Source organism: Scardinius erythrophthalmus (assembly GCF_964197995.2).
Source record: "Scardinius erythrophthalmus genome assembly, chromosome: 5".
Taxonomy (NCBI): domain Eukaryota; kingdom Metazoa; phylum Chordata; class Actinopteri; order Cypriniformes; family Leuciscidae; genus Scardinius; species Scardinius erythrophthalmus.
This window is the reverse complement of record NC_138225.1, coordinates 31,753,644-31,772,060: the sequence shown is the minus strand read 5'-3', so window position 1 is coordinate 31,772,060 and position 18,417 is coordinate 31,753,644. Positions and strand designations below refer to the sequence as shown.

General features: G+C 39.7%; 1 long non-coding RNA gene across 1 annotated transcript; it reads right to left on the bottom strand.

The window, feature by feature from the left end:
- Positions 1-290: 290 nt before the first annotated feature.
- Positions 291-974, bottom strand: LOC308690760. The gene is made up of 2 exons (XR_014030187.1): positions 856-974; positions 291-609 (listed from the first exon to the last, which is right to left on the bottom strand). It is a non-coding gene; the product is annotated as an uncharacterized lncRNA (long non-coding RNA).
- Between the last annotated feature and the right edge of the window lie 17,443 nt (positions 975-18,417).

The window sequence follows — 18,417 nt, the reverse complement described above, 5'->3', positions numbered from 1 at the left end:
AATTTTATTGGTGAAACATTTTTACACTCAAAAAAATTGAGTAAATTTTAAAGCTGTGAAATCAATGAAATATACTGTATGAATTGAGTAAATGCAAGTAAAAAAAATTAAGTAAATCTGAGTAACTGCATCTGGTACATTAACAAATAAAATTGAGTAGAAATAATTTAACATTTAAACATTAAAAAAACAATATTTATGAGTAATATTAACTGTTTTTATTAATGAGTAATATTAACTTTTTTATTTTCTCTAAACCTTTGTAAAAATAGTACTCCAGACAACCACCATTATACATTACATTGGCCTTTATTTTCAATGAGTACAGCAATACAGCACATTTTAGACTGTTTTTTCATGTATACAATATTGCCTGCATTTAAACTTATTTAACAAGTAAAAATGAAATATTTAAACATTCAGGTAGCCAAATTCAAGTGTAATCAACCACTCTGTTATCCAATATCCACCGAATCTGCGCTGGTCCTCGTGCCGGAGACAGACTCGCGCTCTGCGGGTGAACTTTGAACTTCATACCGCCGTCTTGCATTTCACTCACAGTCACTGTCTGAGGCACAGCCGAAATATACTGCGAGCGACTGACATAACCTGCCAATAAACAAAAAGTGATAGTTCTGAGGACATTTTATCATCCAAATGATAATAATTATATTCATTATCATTATGAAAGTCAGTCATGTGTTTATGCAAAGCGTTTCAATCACGCAAAAAGACAAACGCGGCTCTCGTCTCGTTTAGGTGTCGAATTACGCCTCTGTAGGCTATGTTGTTTTGCATTAAATATGATTTAAAGCACAGTAATGATTTTATAGATAAAATAAAACATACACCAACCTGAATTTCACAGTGAAAATGCACCAAATCTGCGACGCTGAGAAGAGAGCTGTTGTTCTTGACTGGAGAGTTCAAACAGCCACGCTCACTCCAACCGTCGAGTTTTCGTCACGTCAGAGGGTGGGGGAGGGGGGGGGGCATTGTTTTAATTGAGTAAACTTACTCAATTTTAAGAGCGTGTTAAATATATTAATAATATTGATTTGAATTAAGTAATTTTTTTGTTTCTTGAAACAGATCAGTTTAATTAAACATTCTCAAATATTTTGATAGAAATTTCACATATATATTAAGTATATTATAAAGAAATAATTGGTTAGTCAAATACTAAATTATTTTATTGAAAAAAACTTAAATATATCTGTAAATTTTAGATAAAATTAACTGTTGGATTTTTACTCAATTATTTTGGTATGTTTAACTCAAACAATCAAGTAAACGATATACAGAGATTTTATTAAGTTAATAAAGTTAAAAATTTCTGTAATATTTACTAAGCCACAGAATAATTTTTTACAGTGTACAGGGTGGGCCATTTATATGGATACACCGTAATAACATGGGAATGGTTGGTGATATTAAAGTCCTGTTTGTGGCACATTAGTATATGTCATGGTCACCACCCATTTTGAGGAGTTTGCCCCCTCACATATACTAATGTGCCACAAACAGGACTTTAATATCACCAACCATTCCCATGTTATTACGGTGTATCCATATAAATGGCCCACCCTTTATATAGGCTATAACACAACCCTGCCTCTTTTTGTTTAAATTTTTAAAATATTAAACTTATTAATATGGTTCAGGCAATATGTGCATTTGTACTCTGATCATCTTCACTGTAATAAAATAAAAAAATACAAAACTAAACCCTTTCTCTTTTTGTTAAATTTCAATTTTATCAATAATAGCCATTATAAAAGTATAAGTAAAAAGTACAAGCAGCTATACAATAAGAAATAAAGCAAACAATTCAGTCAAACATACAAAGTCAGCGCTCTAGTCTAACAATACAACGGTAAAGTTAAATAGCCTAAATATAAAGTTATGAAATTACACTTAGTCCTCAGTTCGGCCAGGTAACAAATTATAGATTCACAAGACCAAAGATCGCCCATTAGGTCTACACAAGACGAATTATATTTCATGTTTAACCACTACAGAGACGTCAGAGTTAGCGGCAAACGTCAGAAGGACCAGCCAAGGAAAGGCTTTTCATAAATCTTTATAAATAAACCACAGATTTGAGCTTTAAACAACTACAGGGTGGGCCATTTATATGGATACACCGTAATAACATGGGAATGGTTGGTGATATTAAAGTCCTGTTTGTGGCACATTAGTATACGTCATGGTCACCACCCATCTTGAGGAGTTTGCCCCCTCAAATATACTAATGTGCCACAAACAGGACTTTAATATCACCAACCATTCCCATGTTATTACAGTGTATCCATATAAATGGCCCACCCTGTACATTCTCGCCTGAAAAACTCTTAAAATGACATTTTGTGACATAGTAACAGTAGTATTATATTAAACTGTATATTAAAAAAATGGCGCTTCTTATGTTGTCATTCCACTTGTAGCACGCGCAAGTGACGATTCTCTGTCAACCAATCAATGTTCTGCAGTGAGTCTAGCTCCACCCTTTAGTACCGTACCACTGTGCTAGGTACCACAACGGAAGGGTACCCAAAAAGTGGTACGGTACGGTTCGGCATTTTGGTACCATTCACAACTTGAGTCAGTGTGAAATAAACAGTTATGGACATGTAAAAATTAAAGTTGAAGCTCTAATCTCCTCTCGAAAACCCCCAAAAAAGTATGTTGGTGCCTTAGTGACTACTTCATTTAGAGAAGCTGTCAATCACATCATAGCTGTCAATAATGACGTTACATTCCCGTTTTTATAGCATCAAATAACTAAGACCAAACTTATTTAAAAAAACGAACACTTAAACTTACATCAGCGTGATAAAAACTACCTAAAATGACAGAAAACATCTTTTGAAAAAAAATTATTTGAAGTGTTTTTTGATTAAGCTTCCATCTCGTCCTATTGGACTTCATGGGTAGGGTGGGGTTTATGATCTATACTGGGACCAACCACCTGGGAGCGATCGGGACACTTTGACTTCACTTTTCAGGACATGGCACTCTTGGTCAACGCGAGTAAGATTACGTTAGCATGAGTTTGAATATCACATTTCATTGTTTCAGACTTCCCAGGTAGCCAAAAAGATGTGGGCCAACAATGGCCCAAATCCAGCAAGCTAGAAGAAATAACTCGGCCCAGTTGCAGTTGCCAGACTCTGGTGAAACACAGGAATGAATGACACGCCAAAATCGGCCCAAGTAGACTGGCCAGAGTCTGGGTGCCAAAACTGAGCCGACGCTGCCGGTGTTGTGGCGAATTTCGACCCCCAGCCAAATTATTACCCCCCTTGTTGAAGTCAGTACCTGATTGCCTAATCCTAACCCCACCCCTAATCCTAACCCCTCCCCCAATCCTAACCCCTCCCCCACAACTAATCCTAAACCTACCAATGCTAGGGGGTAATAATTTTGCGGGGTTGAAATTCGGCACAACACCGGTACTGGCCCGAGTCTGGGCTCAAAAGGGATTATTATATAATTATATGCCATTGAGAATTCGCTATTCACAACGTTGGAATGCTACTTTACAAAGATACCAAACTTGTGCTGAGGGGAAGCACCAGTCGTCGAGAAGTGTAGAAAAAAATGGCAATGAACAAAGGAAAGGTAGCATAGTCCTCTCAGAAAAGATACAAATAAAGGTACTTCTAGATGTTTAATTTCTATTTGGAGCTTTCGGATCACTAGACAAGGGCTTACTGAACACATTTTTGTGAAAACCTCAAATTCAACCTAAATTGTACTAACCCAGTTTGACGGCACACGTGAGTAAAGAAATAAACCACAACAGAGTGTCTTTAAAAACACTTTTGTGCAGAACTATACTTCCGCCATGGATTCAAATCTCAAGCTGACAGTTTAACAGTGAGCCCAAGCCTCCATTACTAATTCTAAAACGTCACTTTAGAATTAATGAAGGAACGTTGAGTCGCTTCATTGAAGCTTGTTGTATGTAGAGTACAGCATTATGGTATTATGAGAGAGAGATCGACTAAACAAGTGTATTACCTGGATCTGATATAGGATTCTTTCTTCAGGTCGATGTCCATAATATTATATCCAAAAAATCAGTTTTAATGTCCGCTGAGGAAAGCGATATGTTCGTCTTTGTCCTTCCCATGACAGTGCTAAAACAACTTTTTCTGACTCACTCATAAAGACAGTCTTTAATATAAAGCAGTGGTCCTCAACCATTGGGTTGGGAACCACTAGGGGGCCGCAGGATGACTCAAAAGATATATATATATATATATATATATATATATATATATATATATATATATATATATATATATATATATATATATATATATATATATATATATATATATAAAGTTTTTGAAGAAAATACTGTTCTTTCAGAAACGTCTAAAATCACAGCATAAAAGGTGGTTAATATGTCAATAATAATAATAAAAAAATGCTCTGTCATAATTGCAGCAGAAAAAGCTTTGGAAAAAAATTATGGAGGGAGTGTTGTTATTGTTTTGGACAGAGGTGGAAAGTAACGAATTACATTTACTCGCGTTACTGTAATTGAGTAGTTTTTTTGTGTATTTCTACTTTTTTAAGTAGTTTTTAAAATCTGTAATTTTACTTTTACTTAAGTATGTTTTGTTTAAAGTATTGTAATTCGCTACATTTAAAAACATATCCGTTACTGAGTAAAAAAAAAAAAAAAACATTAAAAAAATGAACTAGCCTACTATGGGTAAAACAGCGCGCGCGCTCGTGCTCAGCATTGATTGATTGAAGGGCGGGAGAACAGACACGCAAAAAAACACAAAAAATATGGAGACGGACAACACAGATTCTTTACACACACACGTGAGGCGAACCCCTGGTAAGTATGGGGATACTTTGGATATAGAAAAACGAACGCGTGGTTGTCCTCGAGGCTCGAGCATAGCCTATTCATTTTGCAAAAATTGTGGACGCAAATTGGCTGCAAAAGAAGGAAACACATAGAACGTGTTCGGGAACACCATCCCTCCGTGCAGATTAAGATATGTCCCGTTTATAATTTAAGGTCGAAGGATTTCTGTGATGCAGAGGGAATCCCGGAGTTTCATTATCATGAAAATGGAATTTAGCCTACAGTAACGCAGATCACGTAAAACACATGAAAGTAAAGCTGTACAATAAATCAAATTGCGACATGGTCTGTAGTCTATATATTAAAGCACAAGAGACTGCTATATAAATGTATAATATGCGTGTCTGTGTGAATCAGTGCGAATGAGACGAACCGTTTCGTCTACTACATACTCAAGTACGCGACGCGCTAATAGTGTTTTCAGCATCTCACAAACAATATGAGAACATGAAAACATGAACATCTCCAGAGCTGCTCTGAGAGAATGACCTTTGAGAAAAACCTTGTCAAATAGCCTACACTCTGAAACAGGACTTCATTACAACCCATCAAAATAAAAGTTTGGTTTAACTACGAAGAAATGATGACATAACTGTTGTGGGCCTACAATAGAATGTACTTCTCATAATAATATTAACAACAACAATAATAATACAGATTATTTAAACATTATTTAAGGATTTTTGTCCATGGTTGAATTGAGTAAATCTGTTTTGCAGCACTTTGCCAAAAAATAAAAGGATAAAAAAATGTGTTAAACTTTGATTTGATTACCACCGTTTTGGATAATATATTTGTTTTAAATCATAAAAACAAAAAGGATTTTTCTGAATTAAATACATTTCATAGAAGTCTATTGTTCTTGAACATTTTAATAAATTATTAATGATAAAAAATAAGTTGTTAAATGAGTAGTTAAAATGAAAATGAAAATTACTCCATGATTTATCAGCCCTGAAACCATCCTAGGTGTAGGCTATATTACTTTCTTCTTTGTTCTTTCAGACGAATACAATCGGAGTTATATTAATAAACACTCTGATGCTTCTGAGCTTTATAATGGCAGTGGATTGCAACCATCAGTTTAAAGCTCAAAAAAGTACACCATACACAGTCTACTTACACTTTAAACGCAACTTATGCAACTCATGACGTCAGAAGTAGTGTCGTGCAAATGAACGGCCAGAACACATTAAAGTTTTCTGTTTTCTGTTAAAGCGGTGTCGTGTTAGCGGCCCCTAAGTTAATAACTAATGTGCTTTTCGCAACGAATGAATCAATCAAAAATGAATGAATCAAAAACTAACTTTAGCTGGACAATAACTTTATTCTAGAGCGGCTGTAAAGCCAAAACACTCTCTGTTACTGTAATCTCTTATTATCTTTGTAAAGCTGCTTTGAAACAATCTATATTGTTAAAGCGCTGTATAAATGAAGGAGACTTGACTTAATATAATTATGATTGTATTCGTCTGAAAGAAGAATGTCATATACATGGCTTGAGGGTGAGTAAATCATGGGCTGGTTTCATTTTAAAGTGAACTACTCCTTTAATCAAATTCATAATCATTTATTGAAATTAGTTGATTAGACATGTTTTATTGAAATTTTAATAAACAAAACAAATGTTTCCAAAAATACTGTTTTCATCCCATTTACTGTAACTGTCAACCGCCTAGCAACATCATAGCAACCACCCAGAACACCCTAGCAACCGCCTAGCAACACCATAGCAACCACCCAGAACACCCTAGCAACCGCCTAGCAACCACCCAAAACACCCTAGCAACCGCCTAACAACCACCCAGAATACCCTAGCAACCGCCTAGCAACAACATAGAAACCACCCAGAACACCCTAGCAACCGCCTAGCAACACCATAGCAACACCCTAGCAACTGCCCAAAACTCATAAACTCTGAGTGTGTGTGTCTGAGTGAGTGAGTGTGTGAGTGAGTTAGTGTGTGTGTGTGTGTGTGTGTGTGTGTGTGTGTGTGTGTGTTAGTGAGCGTGTCTGCGTGTGTCTGCGTGTGTGTGTGTGTGTGTGTGTGTGTGTGAGAGAAAGTGTGTGTATGTGTGAGTTAGTGAGCGTGTGTGTTTGTCCGTGTGTGTTAGTGAGCGTGTCTGTGTGCGCGCGTGTGTGTGTGTGTGAGTGTGTGTGTGCGTGTGTGTGAGACAGAGTTAGTGAGCATGTCTGTGTGTGAAATTTAAACTAACAAACTCATCTATCTATCTATCTACTTCAAACTAATTTAAACTTTAAACTACTTTAAACTTCAAACTACTTTAAACTTTAAACTACTTTAAACTTCAAACTACTTTAAACTAATTTAAACTTCAAACTACTTTAAACTACTTTAAACTTTAAACTAATTTAAACTTTAAACTACTTTATACTTCAAACTAATTTAAACTTTAAACTACTTTAAACTTCAAACTTCTTCAAACTTTCTGGTCCGGCTTTCTCAAGCCAACTTAAAGTTTGTCTCGACGAACTTTTTAATCTAGTTGTTTAATACCATTATATTAGTCGGTTATCATACTGTGAAAATCTCATACCTTTACAACCCTACTCGGGGGACTCCCCAACCCACCCCCGCTGTTAAAAAAGTAACTCAGTTACTTTTACTCGGAGTACATTTTAAATGAGCTACTTTTTACTTTTACTTGAGTAGATTTTTCGACCGGTACTTTTACTTGTACTTAAGTAAAAAAAAATTGTAGTAATAGTACTTTTACTTGAGTAGAATATTTTATTACTCTTTCCACCTCTGGTTTTGGACAGTAGCACTGTAGTTGTAGCACAGTAGTAGTATTGTTTTGGACAGAGTAAAGGTTTCATCAAACTTTTTAACTCAAAGGCCCCTTTGAGTTAAAAAGGTTGATGAAACCGATGATGAAGGTTACTGATTGTGTGGCACTTACAAGATAGGCTATTTCAGCACAAAATCCTGCATCAAAATCCTAACCAAGCTAAATTTAGTTTAATCATGTAGGCTCTGTCGGCACTGGTGTAGCTCTGCATAATATTTAAGTCAAAATAGGCTCTTAGAATCAGAGGGACTAAAGAGAAATAAAGCAACAAGCAAACAGAAGTAAAAGTATTGTGCAAGTTTCTTTCTTAAAGGACAAGTTCGGTATTTTACACTTAAAGCCCTGTTTACAGATCGTTTCTGATGAAATAGAACGGTTAAGATTAAAATTTGGACTCATGCTGCTGTCCCGAGAATTTTAGGTTTCTTTCGCTTTCCCCAAAACCTCTAGAATGGGTGTATAGGTGCACTGGAACAGTCCTTCCTAAAACGCATTAAACTTTCGTTTACAAAGACGTGAAACTCACCGAGTGGTCAGGGGTGTTTACTGATATGCTCACACAAAAATCGCTGCAAAAGATGCTTTCCAACAGGTTTTATCGTAGTTTTTGTCCAACTCCATTTACTTGTATTTGATGTGCTGTGATGTACGGTATTACTCCGCCGCCACCAACTGGGCTGGAGTGTCTATTATTCAAGCTCTCAACGGAAGAATGTACGGGTGTGAGACGTTTGGAAAAATAGGTCCACAGTTTTACAACGAATGGTAAAACACCTGTTGGAAAGCATCTTTTGCAGCGATTTTTGTGTGAGCATATCAGTGACCACCCCTGACCACTCAGTGATTTTCACATCTTTGTAAACGAAAGTTTAATGCGTTTTAGGAAGGACTGTTCCAGTGCACCTATACACCCATTCTAGAGGTTTTGGGGAAATCGAAAGAAACCTAAAATTCTCGGGACAGCAGCATTTGTCCAAATTTTAATCTTAACCGTTCTATTTCACCAGAAACGATCTGAAAACAGGGCTTTAAGTGTAAAATACCGAACTTGTCCTTTAATTTGTTGTACTGTTTTTGCCTTCTCTTGAAATTTGATTAATTAATTCCACTGTCTCTTTTAGATTTGGTAAGAAATGAAGTGACTTTATTTTAAACTGTAAAGAATAAAAATGTAACTTTAATCTTGCCCCTCCTTTGCAATTATAAAAAAATATCAGAAGATGAAGGTTAAATGGACGGAAAAATCCGCACAGACGGTGGCATGAAAACCGAAGGATTTCTGTAAGCTGTGAACTAAAATAGCCACGTCTGACTGAAACGGGCAGAAAGAGGTCAGTGTTAACCTTCTTTATGTCAGAAATGTGTGTGTGCCATCTGAAACTGACACTCTTTTTCTTAAACTTCTCTCTATTCTCTCTCAATAATTCAAGGCCAGAGAGCTGCAGTGAACACACACTGTAGATGACCTCAATTGCTCCTCCTCTTCCTCCTATGAGAGGTGGTGAAGAGACTTTGATACTGAAGAGAGGTGAACAGTGGTACCATTACAGGTAAAACCAACAGCATAACACATTTTTTCTATTTATGGTTCATCGAACAAGCATCAACAAATTGTTTATGCCATTTCCAATAAAGGTTAAAAAAGCTGATTTGGATTTGACATAATTATAGAAGCTGCTCACTGCAGAGCAAATGGGTGGAGCTTACGTGTAGCTCCTCCTCGCTGGTGCTCTGGCGAGGAGGAGCTACACTTAAGCTCCACCCATTTGTGATGTAATTTGGGAGCTAGAATATCCAACCACACCCTAACCCTACCCACAACTCTATCCCTCCACCCCCTTAGAGTTCCAGAGAGGAGGAGCTGGACTAATCCCACCCCATTGGAGCTCTGGAGTGGAGGAGCTGGTCGTCATTTGACTCTGCAGTGAGTATCACTTGTAATATTTGAACAATTGATGTTATGTCTCAAGGAACCCACCCTTGTCATGGATCCCAGATAAAAACCAGCCAGGTTTTATATCTGTAGGTTTTATCTGCTGTTTTTTTTTTTTTTTTTTTGGTTTAAAGAGAGACAAAGATTTCAAATAATATACTGGGGAAGAAAGCTTAGCGCCTAGTTGATGTACTGTTTGACTGAGCTTGAGAAGTACTTGAAACATCTAGCTCAAAGTGCTGATGAAGCCACATCTGATCAAAAGAGCACCACTTTGCCTCTCAACAGATCATAATACACTAAATGAAATGTGCTAGTGCCCTCTGTTGGTTCAAGAGAACAAGGCAACCCAGAGGGGAGCTGGGCACTTGGGAGCTGAGCATACTGTGAGCAGATGTGTGTGCTTTGCAGTGAACTTAAAATACCTGCATTAAAACAAAGAGTCAAAACAAAAAGAGTGTATTTTAATTGTCAAGAAAGAATATAAGCATACACTTTCAGGTGGAATAAAATAGGGTACAGATAAGGACTCTCTTTATAAAAAATAAAAATAAATAAAACCTGATTTCAAATATTCTGCAGTAACTAATTGATTCCACTTTGTCTCTTTTAGATATGGTAAGAAATACCCACAAATTTAAATTGCTCTAAAATTAAAACGTGGCTTTTCTTCTCTCTTGATTCAAGGAAGAGACAAATTGTTGTAAGACTTGATGTTAGATTAGGTGAGGATTAAGGTGAAAAGATAACTCAAGGGACGTGGAACATTGCAAGCTATCTGCCCTTAACCAATGTCAAGCATTGCCACATTATTTAAAGCTGATATCCAGATAGCATTGTACCGTAAATACACCGAGTTATGTGAATGGAGCTCCCCTTACTGGCCTTGCTGTGTCAACACAAATGTTTCAGATCAAAGCAACTTTATCCACATTCAGGATCTTGGGTGTCAGATAAATGAAAGTATTAGAACAGTCTGGAGAGATCAAATCCCTGAAGACAGGGTTAAATGCTTAGAGGTGGAGTACTGAGATTTATGAGTGACGAAAAAAGAAATACTTCAGTGTAAAGGCCTGTGGACTCAAATGGACTTCACCTAGAGGGTTAAAGTTAAGTGAGGATCAGCATATGGTAACATCATTACGGGAAAGATCCAAAACGATGACAAAAGACAAAAAAAATGGCTCCCAAAGGCAGATTAACTAGCTTGGTCGAGTCCTCACTCTCCCCACAGGGGACAATGCTGTACACCGTGTCCCATTTTCTCAAATACGTTTAGAAAACGTGTTTCTTGCACTATAAAGAATCTCTCCTATCATATTTTAGATATATCTCATTGATAAAAGTGAATTACTTTTTCAAAAAGTTTTCAGTATTGCCTAATAGCTGTGATAACTGATTTTGTAAGACCATTGGTTCATCAAAGACTCTCTTATCAAGAATTATTTAGTGTTTTATAGGGTTTTTAATTGGGTTATATGGCTTTAGAGATTTTGATTTTTTTTTATAAACCGTAACACTTTGGGTGTTCATTCATACATCCGTTCCAATGCGGCACCAGGCACGACGCAAGTGTTTTTTTGCTAGTTTCAACCTAATGCAGTTATCATCTTCAAGTCCTGTGCCACTTTGTTTAAATGGCAAATGCATTTGCGCCCATGGGCGTGCTGGTCTGAAAATGAGGTGGTCTGAAAACACACACAGTGTGTAATAACTGTGCAGCACACAACATGGTCCTGTTGTGGATGATTTTGCACTTTGGTGTGATAGGGCATTCCTTCAACTAAATGTTGAAAAGACAAAAGATATGCAGATTGATTTTAGGCGTAAGTCATCAACCCCACAGACCACTATTATAAATGGGAAGATGGTGGAATTCGTAGAAACATACAAGTATCTAGGCAGTTTGATCGACAATAAGTTAACTTTTACCTCTAACACTGAAATGCTTTGCAAAAGAGGCCAACAAAGACTGTTTTGTCTTCGCAAACTGTCAAAATTTCGTGTTGATAAGACTCTCATGACCCTTTTTTATAAATCATACATTGAGTCTGTTTTAACATTTTCATTAATTTGCTGGTATGGTAGTCTCACTGTCAAGGCCAAAACTGCCCTCTCTAATATAGTGAAGGTTAGTAGTAAAATTATAGGTGTTCAGCAGAGTAGCCTTTCTGTCCTGTATGATAGACGGGTAGTTAGGAAGGCCAACGCAGTTATCTCTGATAGCTCCCATCCCCTTCATTCTGAGTTCCAGATATTGCCTTCCGGGTCTCGGTACAGATTACCTCCAGTGAAGAATAACAGATATAAGCATTCATTCGTCCCGAGAGCCATCTTGTTTATGAATTCAGCCCAGAGGAGTAGACAGACTATAACTATTAAATAGTGATGGGGTTATTATTATTATAATATGTATAGTATTGCTTGTTTTTGATGATGTTGTCGCGGAAATGGGGATGGTTATGGAAATGTTGCTATACTATGAATTGTCAGATGTTACTTTAACAAGGGCCTGTTACATTAAGTATTTCTATGTGTTTTTTGTCTTGTATTTGTGCATCTGTGACTGTCCTGTGTTTATCTTGCTGCAAAACCAATTGCCCTATGGGGACAAATAAAAGTCTAAAGTAAAGTAAAGTAAAGTAAATTAGCACACATGCTAAATATAAAAAAATAAACGGATTGCAATGTAAAAGATTATTATTGTGTACATAAAGATGTGGTGTAATCCAGCTTATCCTGTTGATGGTATGCTTGCGCCCTTTAACCTTGCATACCAGCAGATCCGTTTCCTCTCTGGAGAAGCGTTCAGTTTTTACGCTTGTAAATTCCGCCAAGTAAATAGCGAATCGGCCATGGCGCGAGCGCAACTGGCTTTTAAAGGGAATGGGAGATGAGACTCTGATTGGTTTACTGCACACCCAAAAACACACCCATTACTCATTAAGAGAATAGGGACAACCCTTTTAGACCATGCGCGCCGACCATTTTTACCGTTGTTAAACTAACAAAAGTGGATTCGGACATGCCCTAAGTGCACTTGCACCATGCGCTTTAGACCATACCATACGATCATTAAAATATGGCCCTTTACAATAAAATTGTATATTGTTAACATTATAGTTAATACAGTAGTTTACACAAACTAACAATTAACAGTTTTTAGCATTCATTAATCAAGGATAAAGTTAAATTATATACTGTATTATGTAGAGTTCCAATGCAAAAACCTCTAAGTCAATCTGACATGTTTCCATTTAAATTAGCATTTTTTTATCAGGCTCCTGTTTAGGTTCAGTAATTTCACTTTAATGTCAATGAAAAGGTTATTAGTCAGTTATTAAAATGCCTTATTTTCACAAATGTCACTTTAGTCAATTAATTTGTATTTAACAAATTTAACTATCTTTAGCAGCAAAACCAGCTAAGTCCATTTTTTTTTTTTTTTTTTGCAAAAACCTCTAAGTCCACCACTTTGGACAACAAGACATAGTAAACAGACTGTCACGTCCTTTTCTGTCAGAGTTACAGCAGCACACACTGACTGAATACTGTTGTTTACATGCTTCTCGCGAAATCCTGTCATTGGCACTGTAACGATGGAAAAACTTGATAATAACTTGCAGCTCGTCATTTCAAAGCCGGCTCATATGCACACTGTCATTCTTCTTGAAATTATACATCAACTAGCCTGGCAAGATGGCGTTCAGCGACTATTGCCGTTTGTGCAAGACAAACATGAGGGTAGAAGGTATATATGGACACTCTACAGACATGTTTTTATCGAAAAAACCAACGAGTTTATCCGAGAGGTTAGTGTTATTAGAGGTGACACAGGAGTCAGGGCAATCAAGAAGATCCTGCCAGCGTTGCTCCTCCCGAATTACCAGGCTGGAAAGAGACTTGCCTACATTCAGGCAATGGGAAGAAGAGTTCTGAAACACAGACAGCAACATAGCAACGCGAGCCTACACCATTAAAGACACCGAGGGCTTTGAAAAAGACCTGCCCAAACCCACAGAGTCCACGTGCCAGCTCCACCAGGAAAATCACAACCCAGGAATCATACGTTTAATTGTCTGTTCAATCGTTCCAGCTTCTTAAATAGCATGCACTTAACTAAATGATGTAACAGCCCATTAAAATCTCACGATAAGCAACCTAGAAAACTGCTTCGGTGTGTCGCATAGAGATCGTCATCGTCTTGCTGCTCCCTCCCCGTTCTGTGATTGGTCCCCTCGCTGAGGCGAAAATCTGGTCCATGGAATCCAGGCTGCCTAGCAGCGTGAATAAAATCGTGCTGCGCGCAAGGCAGCATAGGGAAACCCAAGCTATACATCAACATTAATTTACCTGAGCAAACAAGCAATAATCAGTTTTAAAGTTCCCTTTCAAGGGAACTCGCACTGTGGGAATGCTCTGTGTGATTGTGTCGTGAAGCACCTGTGAAATCAGTCCAATGGTGTGATGAGATGTCAGGTGGGTGATGTCATGAAATAGGAAACTGTAAAGCATGCCCAAACATTGCAATGCTATCTTCTGTGTCTTCAGTAAGAGCTACATGTGAAATTGTTTGTCTTATGTGGTGTTGTCTGTGTCATATATATATATATATATATATATATATATATATATATACATATATATATATATATATATATATATACACATATTGTGAACAGCTGGCAAACTTCGAGGAGGGCGTTCAGGCTTGTGTTCCTCAGGGCTCGGGTCCCATTGCTGTTGAGGCACAGCAGTGATCTAGGTCATTGGGATCGCAAATGGATCTAACAGAGGGGTTAGAGACAGGCCTAACATTATCTCAGCCCTCACCTTCTGCCCTGTGTGAGGCACTGATGCTGCTACTATCCAGCTCTGAGAAGTTGGACGTTGTAATCATCGAAGCAGGAGATGTTGACCACCTCACTCTCCAGCCTATGAGGAGCTGGTGGAGGTTGTGAATCGCGCGGTTGCCAGATTTAACATTGAATGGCCACCTGAGAAGTAGGACGTTCATCCCAAACTGGACGAACGCTTTCTGTCCTCACAAGCACAGCTTCCCCGTTGGGGCCTGCCATTTATTTCCCGATCTCCACACTGAGGTGTCGAGATCATGCAAGAAACTGGTCTCCTATTGTTTATATAGTGCACAAACATCTCACAATTCATTGATAGTTGGCCACAAAGAGCACGGTTATGGGGCAATGCCTAAGGTGGAAGAGACGCTAGCCAGCTATCTCTCCCCACAGTCTGCAATAGTCCCTAAAGGCCCCGACATTGCCCACCAAGCCAGTCAGAACAACTTAGGCTTTGGTTGGTAAAGCTTATGCAGCATGCCTACACACAATGTCATTGCTGCAAGCCTACCAGGCAGATCTGTTAGGAGACCTTGATGAGGGCGGGGGTATTGGCCCTGACGCAGTATCAGAGGTGCGTCTGGTCACTGATCTTTCTCTCTGGGCCAACAAGGAGATGGCAAGATCCATCGGTCATGCTATGGCAGCCCTGGTGGCTACGGAGAGGCATTTTGTTTTGAATTTAAAGGGGTCATATAATGGTACATGCACTTTTACAAGTTGATTGTACTGAAATGTGTGTTGGCAGTGCCTGTACACAACCATCATAAAATGATAAAAATCTATCCAGTGTTTTTTTTTAAATCTCCTTATATGTTTGACCCTCTCTGAAATCAAGCCGTTCGATTTTGTGACGTCACAAAATTGACGCCCCTCCCACGATTGGTGATTGACAGCAGCGTTTCAAAACAGACCCGCCCTCGCTCGTGAGCGAGCTGTCTGTCATCATAGTCCGCACCTCATTGTTGATACCCTCACTGGAGCGCTGTCTATGAGCAGAATGGCGTCTGTGATTGTGTTATTCGGTGTAATAAGGAACACAGCAGTCATTTTGATGTTTCAAAATCCGAACCGTTGAAGACGCAGTGGCTGAGTTTTGTTTTTGAAGGGATATGCCCAAAGGATTGATGCGGGGATTCCCTCACGGGGATTCCCCACGATCAACCATGCTTTCATGTTTGCCCGAATCATTTCACACCAGACAGCTTTACAAACGAGAAAAAACGGATCGGTACCAATGAGTTCCTGCTGAACCTCCAGAAGTGAGTGTAATGTTTTATTAACCTTTATATTAATATTTATATTAATCTTTGTAAATTTGCAAACCTTGCTGCACGCTTCAGATGAATGTGTCTAAGGTTTACACTCAGGGTACATTACAGCATGTTTTCTATGTACGACGTTCTCAATATAATTCATAATCCCACGTTTATAATGAACAACGCGTTATGGTTATTGTGTTATTTCAAACGGTGTACGCACAGAACAGAGGGGCGGGGTGAGCAAAGCTCATTATCATTTAAAGACACATGCACTGAAACGGCATGCTGAAAACAGAGTTGTTTTTGACCAGGTAAAATGAGTGTTTTCTTACAATACTAATGAGAATTTTTAATTAAAGTATATTACAAACTTTTAATTTAGACCCTAAAGAATCATATTAGCTTGTACAAAAATGGCATTATATGACCCCTTTAAGTGCCATAAAAGAAAAAAAGATAAGAGCTTTCTGATGGATGCCCCGCTATCGCCTCTTGTCTTCTTTGGCGACACTGTCAACACAGTCATCAAGAGGTATCGGGAGGCCAGTTAACAGGCGTTAACAAGCATTCCAGTTAACAAGCATTCCAGAAGCTCCTCCCCCGCCACTCTCAGGGGCTGCTGAGCGGGAGCAGCCTCAAACATCTAAAGCCAGCTCCTCACACCATGCGGCACAAGAGCAGAGCGTCGCTACCCAAATTCCCTTTAGAGTGAAGGGGCATCGGGGAGGTGCTCTCACCCGCAGCCTTCGGGGGGTAAGATGGATCTGATGGACCGTCATTATCACAAAGAAGGCAGCAGGAAAGAGGTCCAGACGGCAGTCTCTGAGGGTAGTGACCTCCGGGGAGAAGTGGTCAACACCTCATTATATGGTGCCCATGGTGCTCTCAGGGGGCCGATCTGTCAACCCCTCCACCTAGTGTGCTTCGGGGTGCAGCTGTCTCCAGCGAGCCCATATCTCAGTGTCCACCCAGAAACGTAGCATCGCTGGGATGCTCACCCCATCTGAGGAGGGTCCCAGAGCTACAAGTTCAGTTTTTCCCTGCCGGTGTGCCACTTCAGGGAGTCTGGAAGTCTCGAGAGGCTGGTTCCTACAGGGAAGCCAGTTTCTACAGCCAGTATTTTAGGGGTTGATTGATTACGATTGGCCTGTTTTACATGAGACCCCTACAGTGGTGGCTCAGGACCCCAGGGGGTTCTCACCGAGGGGGCAACACATTTTGCATGATCAAGGTCATGCCACACTGCTTACGTGCCTTGGTTATGGGGAAAAACCCTGGTTACTATCCCAAAGTCCCGTGCTGGGAGCTCCTTGTCGTCGCAAGATGCTAACGATGGATACTTCCATCATTGGTTTGGAAGCAATTCTAGAATGTCGCTCAATTCAAAGTGGCATCATCTATCCTGGCACATCAACCACCTGAAGATGATGGCTGTATTTCTTGCTCTCAAGAATTTTCTCCCAGACCTCAGGGGCCACCATGTGCACGTCCGTTCAGACACCACATCGGTGGTCGCCTACATAAATGATCAGGGGGGTTTGCATTCACGTCTACTCTGGAAACTGGCACACCAAATTCTCCTGTGGTGCCAGGGGAAGCTGCTTTTACTCAGGGCAGCTTACAACCCGGGGTGCCAAAATCAGGGAGCAGACATCCTGTCGAGGCAGGGGCTGAGGCCCAGGGAATGGAGGCTCCACCCTGATGTGGTGGAGCAGATATGAGGGGTGTTTGGCCAGGCAGTAGTGTATCTGTTTGTGTTTCGGGAGACGTCTCACTGTCCACTCTGGTTCTCCCTCAGGCATCCAGCTCCTCTGGGCCTGGATGCTATGGTTCAGACGTGGCCAAGGCTATGTCTGTGCACATTTCCCACCATCACTCTGCTTCCGGGAGTTCTCGAAAGAGTTCACCTGAACAAGGTGAACTCTTACCTTAATCGCCCCGCGATGGCCGGGCAGAGTGTGGTTCTTGGATCTTGTGTCTCTCCTCGACGGCTCTCCTTGGGAGATTCCGGTCAGGAGGGACGTTTTGCCAGGAGGGATTCCCGGTGTGGTCGTCAGCTGGACCCAGTTAACTGCCCTGTTGGTACAGTGCTGGAGTTCCTGCAAGAACGATTCCCTGGAGGGTTATCCCCGTCCGTCCTTTGGATAGAATGTCTTACAAGTTTCCTCCGTGGCACATTGAGGCTGAGGCCTGCAGTACGCAATAGGGTACCGGCTTGGGACCTGGCCGTGGTGCTCCAAGGCCTGTCCCTGGCTCCCTTTAAGCCTATCGATGAGGTTCCAGTCAAGTTCCTGTCTCTTAAAGTGCTGTTCCTCCTTGCTAGTTTATCAGATTGGTTGCTGTGCTTTCAATTATAGAAATCAAAACAGTCCATAAACTATAATTCCACACGCAAACTCACGAAAACTTCAATCACCCACAGCTCTCGCGCGTCACCCGGATGTGAACGGCGCGTCCAAGCTTTTGACCGCAAACAGTGTCAGTATCTCAGCCTGTGAGTGGTCTGGCTGATGTGATTGACGTGTGACTGCGAAGCTAAGATCCGGCGTTAGATCTGTATAACAAAGACATGTCCTCAGAAAACGCTAGCGCGCTTTGAAGATGGTTTGGATGGTCAACTCAGTTTGATCCTTTTTCACTGTGCGATTCTTTTGAAGAT